Source organism: Diabrotica undecimpunctata, chromosome 8, assembly GCF_040954645.1.
Source record: "Diabrotica undecimpunctata isolate CICGRU chromosome 8, icDiaUnde3, whole genome shotgun sequence".
NCBI lineage: Eukaryota > Metazoa > Arthropoda > Insecta > Coleoptera > Chrysomelidae > Diabrotica > Diabrotica undecimpunctata.
Genome location: NC_092810.1, coordinates 20023835 through 20038777, shown reverse-complemented (window position 1 = coordinate 20038777; position 14943 = coordinate 20023835).

The following is a 14943-nucleotide window of genomic DNA, read 5'->3' as shown; positions in this document are numbered from 1 at the left end:
ACCGAGCTCCAATGCTCCAGACCATCCCTTTCCCCACTATAGCACTCTGATACGCGATAGGGGCACAACTATCAGCCAAATGCTCTTGATGTGGAGGTCCTGGGTAATAGAACCCCAACATGGTTTCCCAAGCGAATGTAAAACTCAGGAGAGCAGATTGACGCTATATTCCTGTTATATTAATGTGGCTTACCCGCGAACTAAAATTGCTTACTTGGGCCTCTAGTCTACGCTCTGAGCCAGACTCAGGTCAGCGACTTGGTGCTCAAGGGGTTAGGCCCTACGTGCCCGGGTTTTTGGGGTTTTTGTTAATTTTTTTTTGTTGCCTTGCTCCGGTTTTTTTTAGTGTTTTTAAATTTTTTTGGTGGTCGAGGCCGGTTTTTTGTGTATTTTTTTTTGGTTTTTTTTGTAGGTAGCCTTAAAACAAAAATCAAAATTAGTGTACTATCTATTAGTGTAAAGTATCTATACTATGACATTAAAAATATATAAAAATATGAAACAATATAATAATATAGAGCTTGTCCTCTTTAAGGCAACCGAGCCCACGTCGTATTTGGCGATTGTCCACGAGTGTTTTTGAGAGCTACGAACTGTCTTCATTGTGCATTGTTGTTGTTTTTTGAAGTGTTTTTCACTCTGGTGTTTTGTTTTCTATCTGGTGTAATTTTTATTTTCTCTGGTATTATTGTTTTAGTCTACTATTTGTTGTTTAGGCCTTTTGTGCTTCCATCTGTGGAAAGCGTCGTCCTCTAACTCCGCGAACTTTGTAATAGCTTTTTCTTTCATTGTGTTAGTCACTCTGATTTATTGTAAATCTCTAAAGAGAATAATTAATATGAAAGTTAGCCACTCCCTAATATTCAAAATTTTACTTATTACAATTTTTTAACTTGCCATGAAAGCAATTATTGATGAAAAATGTCTACTTTTACTTTAAAAAATCTAACAAAGAGTACCTGATTTTACTGTGTACTATATCTCCTTTAAAAGCTTTCGGGCTACAACTGGTTTTCTAAACACTACAAAATAACACAAACGTCTCACAAGCTGCAAAAAGGTCTGAAATGACCAGGGACACACAAATTGAGGATGGAAGCTGAAGTTGGTCTGGATCATCGGACCTTAAGTAAATTAACTGCAATTTCCAAAGTTTAACTTTTCAAAACTTCTCGAAAACATGTGGACCCATTATATCATTGTAACACCTTACAAATCTTTCATTTATGACATAATACCATACATATAACTTTCCACAAACAAAATCTGCTGGCTTTCTGAAGATTACACGCCGAGCTCCTCTCCCGTCAAAATTTCAAATTCATTAACTGCACTTAAACTCCACACTACTACTACTATACCGCACATTTTCCAATGACAAAAGACGAAAAACGAAAAAACATTACGATTTTGATGGAAATTGGGACTACAACGAAACTAACTACCCTTGACAGTGGCTCCACCGATAGTGATGTCATTCTCTTCCCAGCAATACCCTCTCAGCGATCTAAGTGGAAGTTTATTTGACGCGCAATATTAATTTGATGCGCAAATGTACAAAAACAATTTTTTTTTAAATTTAAATTCAACCAAATTACAACTGATGATTTAATTATTTAATGATAATATTTCATATTTAGCCGATCACTATAGAAAATATTTTATTACGTGATGAAAACTATTGGTTAAACAGAATAATAATAAATTTTAAAAAGGGCTTAGAATATGTAATATTAACAAAAAAATGTGAAAGTTTCCCACTGAGTTACATCCTCTTTATTTTAAATGACATCCACAATTCTTCGAGGTATAGTTTTCACCAAGTTCTGACAAAATTCTAATGTAAACGAATCCCATATTTCTTGCAATTTTTCCTTCAATTTGTTGACGGACCTGGCAGGATGTTTTTTCAAAGTTTTTTTTATTTCGCGCCACAAAGTCTCTCTCGGGGACAAGTCGAGATTGTTAGAAACATTATTACAGAAGTGGTATGCCATGGTCCACAATCCATTTTAAACTCTTTTTTGAGGTATGACAACCTGCGCCGTTCTGTTGGAAGACAAAATCTTCCACTGATGTTAAACGGTGTTCCATAATCGGTGGGATTCTTCTAAAATATTCAAATATTTGTCCGTATGTACAATATCATCGATAAAATGTAACTTTCCCACACTTTTAGACGACATGCTGCCCCAGATAATGACAGATGCAGGAAATTTGACTTTTCTCTTCAGGCAGTCGGGATGGAAAGCTTCATTTTTCCTGCAAATAACGCAACTCCTACTGTGTCCAACACACAACTTAAATCTGGACTCATTACTTCATTGGATTGAATCCCACTGCGACTGAGTCCAATATTTATGCTCTTTTGACCATCTTAGTCTATTTTTCTTCTGTTGTAACGTTAAAAGTGGCTTTTCCTTGGCCTAAAATAAAAGGAAATTTATTAAAAACAATTCGTACTAATTTTTTTAACTATAGAACTTACTTTGTAAGTAGCAAATCCTAATTTGTAGGCCTCTCGGTGACATGTTGATCTAGAAACGTGTCTTTTAATGTCACTCCATAAAACGCTAAACTCCATATAATTTGCTTGTCGGTTTTTCGCTATAATGCGTTTTGATGCCCTTCGATCTGCTTTGGTTATTTTACTTTTTCGTATATTTCTAGGTTTTGTGACGACCGAACCTATAGTTTTGTATCTTTTGACCCTGTTTCTTACACTATAACGTGACAATTGCAACATATTCGCGATTTCCGAATTGGATTATACCGATAACTTTACCTCGACCCATTGTACAATCCACAAACGGCAAAAGGCTTTACAATACTACAAAATACATTTGACATTAACTGACAGTATAATAATTGTTTTGATGTCATTTTTCCATAGCTATCTCTGGATTTAACGTAATTATGAAAAAATCAACGTATGTTGACATAAGTGGATGCATAGCCAGGGTTTAGTGAAATTTTTTATTGTTGAAACTAAATAAAAAACCATAAGGGTGATGTTCTTAATAAATATTTATAAAAATGCCATATTAATTAATATGGGAACTTATAAAAACATGCAAACTATAATTTGTTTATAGTAATCGACTTAAACTACAAATTCCATAGTTGGGCCAACTCATATTGGAAGGGGCTCGTACATACAAGAAAATAACTATTCTACAGAGTTTTTGAAAAGAAAAAGAAATTATTGTCAGCGTAACGAACCGAAAATTGGCTTATTTTGGCCACGTTATGCGTAATATTAAGTACAGGTTTCTACAGTTGTTTCTACAGTTGGTTCTACAAGACTAGATTGAGAAAAAGAAAGGCCTTGGTACGTAGGTATATTCTGGCTAGCCAATCTTCGAAAATGGACTGGTCTAACATCAACCGGTTTATCTCAAACTACTGTAAAGAGAATAAGATGGGTCAATGTGGTCGCCAATATCGCAGGAAGATAGGCACCTTTAGAAGAAGATCGATGTTTAGTTGGAAATTCTTCTTAACTGTTGTAAATGTCTTCGAAAACGGCTTTATATATCCACTTCGTTTCTCTCGTTCTCTCTTGCTTTCTTAGATATTGCTAGTCTTTTGTATGTATGATACACAGAAATACATAGAAATATTACAGGTGCACTAACTAGACACTACGAACTCAGTAATTATCTCGGTATACACTAGACCCTAATGTAGCATCACAAAAAGTACAAAATCATTTAGATCAATTACAAAACTGACTTAAGCGATGGAAGATCAGTGTTAATGCTGGCAAATCAGTACAAATTACTTTTAGAACAAGAAAATCTACATGTCCACAAGTTTATATTAATAATACTTTCATTTCTATAAAACCAGTTGTGAAACACTTGAGATTGCACCTGGCTGAAAAACTTACTTGGACAACGCACATTAAAACTAAACGGAAACAACTAGATCTTAAACTAAAAAATATGAACTGGCTATTTAACAAAAGGTATCAGTTACTTCTTGAAAATAAACTGCTTTTGTACAAAACGATACTTATACCAGTTTGGGCATATGGAATAGAACTATGGGGCTGTAGTTAACCTTCAAATATGAAGATACTTCAAACATTCCAATCCAAAATACTCCGTATTATAAGTAAAGCTCCGTAGTATGTATCTAACCAAACACTTCATAATGATCTGGACATCTCATTACTTAAGGACATAATAAAGAATCACTCAATAAAATATAAAAATAGCACCACTGATCACAACAACGAAATCATAAATAATTTATTCACCCAACCACTTGCCGAAAGAAGATTGAAGAGGGTATGGTCAGAAGACCTACCGCAATAATACTTAGAGAACCGTCAATGGACGGTACCTAACTCAAGTTAATTTACTTACAAAATATTTACTTATTATATTAAATTACTCTGTGTATAGAGTAGATTGTAAACATGCAATGTAACAATAAAAAAAAATTAGACCTTAATAATTATTACCATTTATGAGTTAACATAATATGTATATCAATTGTTTGTTGTTTGTTTGTTTATTTTATTATTTGTCTCTCATAATAAATATAATATAATGTCAGACCAATCAAATACACTGCTCAAAATGATCATCTTACTAAGAGTCGTATCAGAACTACAGGGTAATTTTAAGCCAACGCAATAAATATTTGAACAAATCTTCCAGAACCTGATCAGTTAACCCATGAAGGACTGGAGTTGCCATATGGCAACACTGGTATTGACGTACGAATCTTATTATTTTAAGGTTATGTTAGTTTGTTTTGTTTCCAAGAACGTGCCGGTCTGCAGAAAATAAGTGATTTGAAGATATACACCTAACAAAAACTTAATTCGTTGGTGTTTGTGAGATTTTATAGTCACCGTTTTTGATAGTTGTAAAAATGGATATAAGATTTGTGTAAGTAGCTCAATTTGTCAATTACTTCTGAATAACTATTACATCTAAGTGGCTAAAGTAACAATTATGCTCTAATAGAAAGGTCATTTTCCCTCTGTGAATATTTGACAACCCTTGAAAAAAAGCGATCTTTTACAATATTTTGTTTTTATTCATCGCGTTGCCATATGGCAACGCTAGTATCTACAGGCATCTTGTTTTTTCAGGCGGGGTTTCTCTCTAGAAGAAGCTTTGAACATGGTTTACGAAGATGACGTCAACGTTAGAAATATTTATGTTGAGCCCCCAAATATTGGAGACCTCACTGATGAAGATTCTGGCGAGGAGAATGGGGGAGGATTCATCGACAATCTGTCTAGAAAACAGCTGGAAGCAAATGTTGAGGTGCAAATGTATGGCGAAGAAGCAGACAAGGAGGATGACGACATCGAAGAAGATTCAGTTCAAGCGATGGATATTTCCCAGGAAAGCAGCGGAAGTTTCATCCCACAAACTACCTCTCAAGTGAAGAAAATTGAATACGAGTCCCTAAATTGGATAACGGGTGATTTGGTCGACAATGCCGCTAGTTTCCCAGTATATAGCTACGAACCATTCAATACGTTGACACCTGTCGAGATGTTCGAATTATTTTTCGACGAGGATATAATTAGTTACATTCTCAACCAATGCACGAGTTATACACTACAGAAGAACTTTCCGGACCCCAAAATTTCCGCAGGAGAAATGAGGTGTTTCTTTGCCATTTTGATTTTATCGGGGTATAATTGGCTCCTGGGAAAAAAATTTTACTGGGATACGAAAGGCGATATGGGTAATGCAATGGTCATGAACGCTATGCGAAGACATCGGTTCCTTACAATTTGGCGTTTTTTCCACCTTGCAAATAATGAAGCCATCGATTAAAGGGACAAATATTACAAGATCAGACCCTTAGCTGACTATTTACAGAAAAAATATAAAGAATATTACGTCCCTGAAGGCGAATTAAATTACGACGAATCTATGGTGAAATACTTTGGACGCCACTCATGTAAACAGTTCATAAAAGGAAAGCCGATTCGTTTCGGATACAAAGTTTGGTGCCTCAACACTAAAAGTGGGTATCTTGTAAGCTTCAACATGTACCAAGGAACCGATCCCAAAGCAAATAATCATTATTATAAAGTTTTTGGAGCATGTGCGGCTCCATTCGTCACAATGCTCGATGAACTGCCCAATGATAAATTAATGATAAAGATTACCCTACAAATTTTTCTGCGACAATTTATTTACGAGCCTCCACCTTTTGAAACATATAAAGGATCGTGGCTATAGCCTTACCGGAACAATACGGGAAAATCGCATTCCCAAAAACTGCCCTATAGAATCGAAAGCTAATATGCAGAAACGCAAAAGGGGTGATGTAGAGTCGATTCTCGAGAGAGAAACTGGTATTATAGTTGTAAGATGGTTGGATAACAGCGTCGTAAGTGTAGCGTCAACATGTTATGGGGTGGAACCACAATCGCTCGTGAAAAGATATTCACAAGCTGAAAAGAAAATCATCCAGGTTCAAAGTCCATGCCTGATTGGTAAATATAATAATGCAATGGGGGGCACCGACCTAATGGACGAAAATATAAACCGCTTTAGAATAGGAATGAGGGCAAAAAAATGGTACTGGAGCTTGATTACCTGGATGCTAGATGCGACTATACAAAATGCGTGGGTGCTACATAAAAAATCCGGCAACAAGTTGACACAGTTAGAGTTTAGGCGTGAAATTGTGCAAGCCTATCTGACCAAATACGGAGTGCCTGCAAAACAAGGTGACCGACCGTCTAGTTCACTCTCAAGTCGTTCCTTTCATAGAGTATCTGATGATATTAGATACGATGGAGTTGGGCATTTACTGGAACCAGTACCAAATAAAAAGAAAATTAGGTGTGCAGGTGAAGAATGCAGGTCGATCATGAGAACAAGATGCGCCAAATGTGAAGTAGGTTTGTGCACAAAGTGTAATGTTAAATTTCATACACAGCTATAGAAAGTTTTTTGCCGATTATCTCTCAATTTTATAGAATATTTTTTACTTTTATTTCATTCGGTTAATGTAGCCATAGGAACCTAGCGTTGCCATTTGGCAACAGGCAATATTTTTAGGTTTTAATATATTTAATAATTATTTTTGTCTTTTTCTAAGTAAGTTTTGTCCATTTATAAGAGTTATTTGTATTATTTATGTAAAATAAAGATTTTTGAAAACTTCGTCCTTCATGGGTTAAGCGATGTCCTACAAAATGGATAATGGTGATAATTAGAAATCAAAATCGACTGTTATAAAATATAGTTTCAGTGTATACAGGCCGCAATGTGGAAAACACTATGAGGTAAAACGATCCTTTTGAAATCTTCAATTTACAATATATAATTTGTATATACGTATTACAATTTCTTGATGTCTATTGCTAAACGAGATTGATAATCTTAACTAAAATATCATAGACCCATAGTAGAAGATAATTAGTTTCGGGGTATTAACATAATTACGTATAATAATATTATTTACGTCATATTTGTTTTAGAAAAATTCTCTCTATTATTATATTTATTCCTATGTATGTCATAAATCTTACTTAAACCATGCGGTTTTTCTTTATATTATAACTTTATGGTTGTCAAAATTAAAATTAAAATTATGTGGTGTTATCACTATTTCCACACATTGTTTACGTCTTCATTCATCATATTCTGAGGAAAAAATGAATCAAATTTCCGTACTTTGCCAATCAATACGTTAAAATCTTACTAGGAATTGCTGTTTTTATTTGTTATGATAATTATGACGGTGGCACAACGGTAGCTACTCATTATAAAAAATAAACTCAATACCACAGAAAATTCAATAGTATTTTCAATGATCATAATTGAGACTAATCGTTAACTACGTATTATATTTCAGGAATTAAAACTGTAAGAATTATAAGTAAAATAATAGAAGTAAAAAGTGAGGTCTGACTTTTCTGGTTTATCACTTACTGTAATTCAACTGTTCCATAAAAAGTGTAAATATACGGGCCAAACCTTCCAAAATGCTTATACCCAATAAATTCCTGGTGAATCATAAACTTGGGCATTTCTTATAGATTGTGACAAATCGTAAAATAAAAAGGAGGTTCTTAAAAGTCAATTAGTAAGTAAAAAGTTACACCTTGTTTGCATTAACGAATTAAAATACTAGCACCGCTAGTACGGGTGATTAGTACCGCCTCACAGTGGGACGAAATGTTGAAAACGTGGCAAAGACCAAGAAATAAAATTTTTTATAGAAATTTTTGACTATTAAGTTGTCTACGGGAAGGTTGGCACTATTGAACTTTGGATATAGAAACAGCCGGCCGATTCATTTTCAAGTTGCAGAGTAGGTCCAACGCGCCAACGTTTTCTTTAGTCAGGCGTGAGACAAGCTTAGCGTAAAAGGTAGTTCATCTTTAAACGTTGACTTTAAACGTCTTTTTCTCGATAGTGATACATGAGATATAAATCATGGATCATGTTTCACCATCTATCTAGGTACTACCTACTTTGTTTTTTAACGCTTTACGCTTGTAAAAAATATAGTGACAATTGTTCGTTTATAAAGAATTTCTGAACAAAAGGTGTGTAAAAATAAAATGAAAATACTGTTTCAACTACAGTAAAACCTCCCTTAAGCGAAACCTTTTTAACCGAAACGGCTGACAGTTTCAATAATTTCGTCAATAAAAAGTAAATGTTTATCGCAAAACGTAAACAATTCCATTAATTTCACTCACCGATTGATGTCTATGTGTGTTGGGAAATCACAAAAACCAAGAGCTCTAAAAGATATTTCCGAAATAGCACTTTCAGTTATAGAAGCCAAAAAAGGTCATGGATGTCGACCACTTTATTTTCAGAATAGTTAAAAACTCAATTCCTCTCAAGTGTAAAATCCTTTTTAAAATCAAAAAACCTTCCCATCAAAGCATTGTTGCTTGTTGACAATGCGCCAACTCACCGTCAAAATCTACAAAATGGTGAAAATGCCAGATTTTTGCCACCGAATGTCACAAGCTTAATTCAGCCGTTAGACCAGGGAGTGATAGAGACATTCAAGACACATTCTAGAGGAGCATTCTTAAGACATTTGTTATTACAGGAGACGAATGAATCCAAAAGTATTCCCGAAATTCTCAAATCTTTAACAATACAACATGTTATAGGTGAGCTGAGTCGTGGGCCAAGATCAAATCTTCAACTTTGGAGAAATGCTGGAACAAACTTCTTGATAAGATTTTGATTGACGATCCTGAAAAAGAAAATGGTGAAGAAACGACAGAAGAAATTAAACCTTTTATTAAAAATTTGCCGGGATATAACGAAATTAACTAAGAAGAGATACGTGAGTGGTTAGCAGCTGATGACTCAGAACGTGTATTCATCGACCAGGACATCATTGATATGGTTCTTTATCCAGACAACCTGAGCATAGCAGACGACGAAGATGACGACCTAAGAGGAAACAGGCAGCACAAGACCGTCGACAAGATTTTTAACGCTTTAGAGGAAAGAATTTTATACAGTAGGCCTAATTAGTTAGGGACACGACTAGGTTCTTAATTTTTGTTGTCAATGCATAAAGTTTTGTCCTTTTCAGATTGCTTTACGTTTCGTCAAACAATCGAATGAGGCAAACTCATGACGTTCTGCAAATGAACGATGGAGAGAGAGAAACATCGTTGTCAAACGAAGACGCAAAAGAAAATAGAAGATTTCTTTAAAAAAGCATGTTGAACTTGTTCATTTTCCTTAATTTTATTACTTTATTTTAGATTTACTTATTAGAAATCAATTAATAGTATTTTTAATACCAATCCTTAGATCAAGAATATTATAAAAAACAATGTTATTTTTAACCGAAATTCTTGTTATCCGAAACGCCCCCCCCCCCAATTATTTCGGTTAACGGAGGTTTTAGTGTAATTAAAATTTATGTATAATGCCGCATTAGGCTAAAAGTCCAAGATTTCTATGAATTATACCTAATTTATTTTTAAAATAACTTGGAAACCCTCACGACTAGCAACTACTCCGGTGATAAATAATTTTTAAAATTTAATTACTATTTTTCTTGGGAATAAGCCACAATTTAAATTTAAAATAAATTTATTGACGTTTCATTTTCCACTTCACGGAAATCGTTTTCAAAATACAAAACATTAATAAATTAAACAAATTTTGGTTTTTGTTACTTAGTGAAAAATACTTCTAATAATTTAATTTTATCTGACTTATTTATATTGACACTTCAGACATATATTATAAATTTTAAGAGTTTAAAACGATATTGGCAATATTGCTGAGTTGCGTTCCTGGGACGACTTTATTGGTGGTTCATTCGATTACATGAAATCAACTTTAACGTCCGTCAGAATATCCGTCAGAAAATCATGTATTTCGTCGTTAAAAGGACAACCACATGTAATGATAACAGTACAATTCTCCTGTTAGTGATTCGATAGTAAATCACCAGGAAAAACCAGGAAAAAACCTCATAATACTATCTTTACATAAAAATATATAATACATAATACTTTTTACCGTCTGTTTGTTTTAGGACTATACTTGAATCATTCCATTGAACCCTATGTTCATTATCCCATGCGTGTTTACAGATTTGAGATCTATCAAATTCTCTATTTTTAATATAGGATTGTTGTTCACTTATTCTAACATAATGTGGTCTTGATGTTTCACCTAATTAAAAATGATGGCATTCACGAGGTATTTTATAAAATGTCCTTTTCCCTTCTTGTTTATTGTTAGCTCTAGTTTTAGATAAAATAGATTTTAATTTGTTTGTTTTTTTTTGAATGTTGTTGAATGTTGAATTTATTTTCTATCGTTTTAAATTATTCTAATAATCCTTACATAATATGTTTTTGATAATATTTACCATGTTGGGATAGCATTATAAAGTTTTTTTCCTTGTTTTATCCTCATGATTTACTATTAAATTACAAAGGAAACAGAAGAATTTTAGACACCCTAGTTGGCGAACTCAGCAGCAACGGGTTCTACAAAATAACGTATGTAGACGATATTGCTTTCCTGCAAAGAGGTAAGTTTGAGAACAAACACACTATGTAAGAGATAACAAGTTGCTCTCCGACTAATAGAAATATCGTAAAAGGAACACTTATTATCTATAAATCCTAAGAAGGCAGATATGGTCCTCTTCACTAGATAAAAAAAGAATTACATGCTTAATATCCCCAAGGATGCTAAACTACAGTCAAAACTTTTCTGACGAGGTGAAATACCTTGGTATTACCCTTGACAGGAAGTTAACATGGAACTTCCACTTAGATCTTCTTCTTCTTCTGTAACGATAAGATTACTTTATCGTTACTGAGAAATTTAAAATAACTTAATTCTGCCTGTAAGGTATGCAACCAACTATACATGTAATCGTATGATCAATTGTTTATCAATTGGTCAAACTGCTTACCGCCGCTTCCGCTTAACTTGGAACTGACGGAAGCCGACGATTTTAAAAGTGGAAGAGCTCACTTTATATCCAACCTTCGAACGGGTCAGAAGAGTGATCTTTCAACGACCAACGCCACATGGCTCAAGTTATCAGAAAAGAAATTTAAGTTATTCAGAGGTGATATTAAGTTAAAGAAGGCGTTTTTTTATATTAGAAGTTTTGGAAAAACAAGATTTTGGTTCAATTGTTGAAATATTGTTGCGTTGGGTGAGTTTCATTTTAATTAAAGTACATCATTTTTTTTTTAACCATTATTAGTTTCATATTAAAATCATTTATTCAATAATTTTACCTTAATTATATTAAAAAAAAAAAAAAAAAAAAAAAAAAAAAAAAAAAAAAAAAAAAAATCTGTTACAGTGGCGCCCAACGTGGGGCAATATAATTTTGTTATAGTGGCGCCCAACGTGGGGCCACTATAACAAAATTATATTGCCCCACGTTGGGCGCCACTGTAACAGATTTATTTTTTTTTTTTTTTTTTTTTTTTTTTAATATAATTAAGGTAAAATTATTGAATAAATGATTTTAATATGAAACTAATAATGGTTAAAAAAAAAATGATGTACTTTAATTAAAATGAAACTCACCCAACGCAACAATATTTCAACAATTGAACCAAAATCTTGTTTTTCCAAAACTTCTAATATAAAAAAACGCCTTCTTTAACTTAATATCACCTCTGAATAACTTAAATTTCTTTTCTGATAACTTGAGCCATGTGGCGTTGGTCGTTGAAAGATCACTCTTCTGACCCGTTCGAAGGTTGGATATAAAGTGAGCTCTTCCACTTTTAAAATCGTCGGCTTCCGTCAGTTCCAAGTTAAGCGGAAGCGGCGGTAAGCAGTTTGACCAATTGATAAACAATTGATCATACGATTACATGTATAGTTGGTTGCATACCTTACAGGCAGAATTAAGTTATTTTAAATTTCTCAGTAACGATAAAGTAATCTTATCGTTACATTAAGTCAATACAATAAACATTATTTTGGATTTGGGGTAATAGCTTTCAGTTGAGTTTAGTTTGGAGTTTTTTTGGTTTTTCCCGAATATTGGAATAGCGGTTCAGTTTGGTGCTAGAACAGTGGGCTTACAGCTTTCACCCGAACGAGTCCCGGCGGCGTAAGGCGTCCGGAAGAAGAACCTTCTCGGCTTGAGAGTAGACAGGTTTTTTTTTTATTGTTTGGTAATATCGTAAAAATAAGTTACTTAAATATTGTTTAAACTTTAGTGAGTGAACGAACCAAAACTTAAAAATAATCCTAGTCAATTTTCATAATTCATATTTGCGTATCATTATATATCTTACATTCAATTTTTTTCTTAACATCATTTGCTTATTTTTTTTGTGTCATTAAATATTTTAAATATATATATGTATTAGTAATAACAGGGTAGGGGTGGATTTTAATACACTTTGTAAGGTCATTTGTGCACAAAGGTCCATTTTGTATTTTTACAGCCCTACTGGTAACATCACTGATTCATCTTGGATCTGTTCCTTTCTGAACAGACCAATTGAAATATATTTACAGGTTATCTGATTGGAATCAACTTAGAAATTGTCGAACTGATACATTGTGTTAAATATAGGGAAGGGTAATAATTGTTTTAATATATATAAATAGGTTGGTTGTAGTAAATTTTGTTTTAATTCATGAATAAAACTTCATAATAAAAGTTCCTACTTTTCTAGCATATTAGAGTGTGTAAATATATTGTAAATAGGGATCAATAGGTTTTTTGTATGATAGGGTATTTAAGTTAAATTGTATATTACGGTTTACAGGTTTTTCTATTTTATTATTATTAAATTGGGTTATAAGTAATAATCTGTTTTATTAAACAACCTTTTTTTTTAATAAAGTTATATCTAGTTACAGAAAACATAGTTAGCAGCAGCAATAAAGTCACTAGGTGAAGTGTTTGTTAGACTAAGAGTCCAGTAAACATCTTCCCTGGCGCCCAAATCATTCTTCTCTCATATATTCCTGTTGTCAGTACTTACCCTTAGTTCGTTTGGTTATTCTTATAGTTCCTTAGTTAATATACATCTTTTCTATTCTTTACTGTTTTCTCAGGGCATGCAAATAGGCCTAACCCTACCTTGAGTATCAACTGGCCAGTCTCAAGCATACCCAGCTAGCCTAACTGCATTCAGTTTCAACTCTTATTTTAATTTAGTTTCAAACTTATCTTCACACTACTCTACAGATCTTATAACATCAGGGACGTAGTCCCAAGGGATCTGCCTACTATATTTGTTACAGTAGCGCCCAAAGTGGAGAAATATAATTTTGTTATACTTCTTCTAATGGCGCTACAACCCTTTGTGAGTCTTGGCCTGCTTAACAATGTTCTTCCATTCTGCCCTGTCGGATATTTTCTTTCGCCACTGCCTGATGTTCATGGTCTTCCACTTAGATGGTAGAGCTAAAAGAGCACATACAGGGTGATCGCCTGGATCTACACTGCTGACATTAGGCTGATGGTAATTTACGGAGCTATTGCTTGGGTACCAAAAGTGTTACAGGCAACAGCTATTAACATACTAAACCATATTTAGCAGATGACGGGCAATAATATAACAGGTGCCATGAAATTATTATCAACCTACAATAGAGTTGGTCATTGCATATACACAGAGGGCTCCAAAATAGAAGAAGGCTCAGGTTGCTCAGATCACTAAACCTAAGAATACAGTGCATTATGAGCAAAAGCACCAACGTAGTTCAGACAAAACTGGTGGTAACTTCATAGCCGCAAAAGTGATAACCCAAAAAAGTGTAGCAAAGAAAACTGCACAAATAGCAGACAAGCGCTACTAACCTTAAATAGACCACGTGTCACATGAGGGTTAGTAATGGAGTGTCAAGAGTCGCTAACTCAAGCTTTGGATGGTAATTACATCATCCTGTGCTATGATAAAGACCGCAATAGAAATAAATGCATTGCTGACCAATTTGCTAGGAATTGGCCAGGCCTAATACTCTTAGGACTCTTTGGTTGGCCAAGTAGAAACATCCTGGAAATTGTCAAATGTCACTGCCATACGCAAACCGTGAAAAAATGGGAAGAAAGGCAAGGATTTAGATATGCTAGAGTAACACTAAATAACCTTGAACAGTCAGCATCAAAGAAGTGCTTGGGAATGACCAGGGAAAATCTACGCTTGACAGTTGATTTTTTAACTGGTCATTGTCAACTAGGCAAACACCTTCACAAACTGGGGCTAGAAGACACATCTTTATACAGGAAGTGAAAACGATAAGACAAAACTTTGACTTAACTAGCCTTCCTTTCTCTACAGATATAGAAAGCCGAAGACAAAAATTTTACAAACAATTTCGAGTTGTAAATAAATTAGTATAGAAAAATTTAGGAAATATACTACAAACACAGCTAGGTACTTTGTTCAACCATATCCCTGGTAAAACATACCCACGAGTTTACGATTACTGACATATGGACCCACTATAA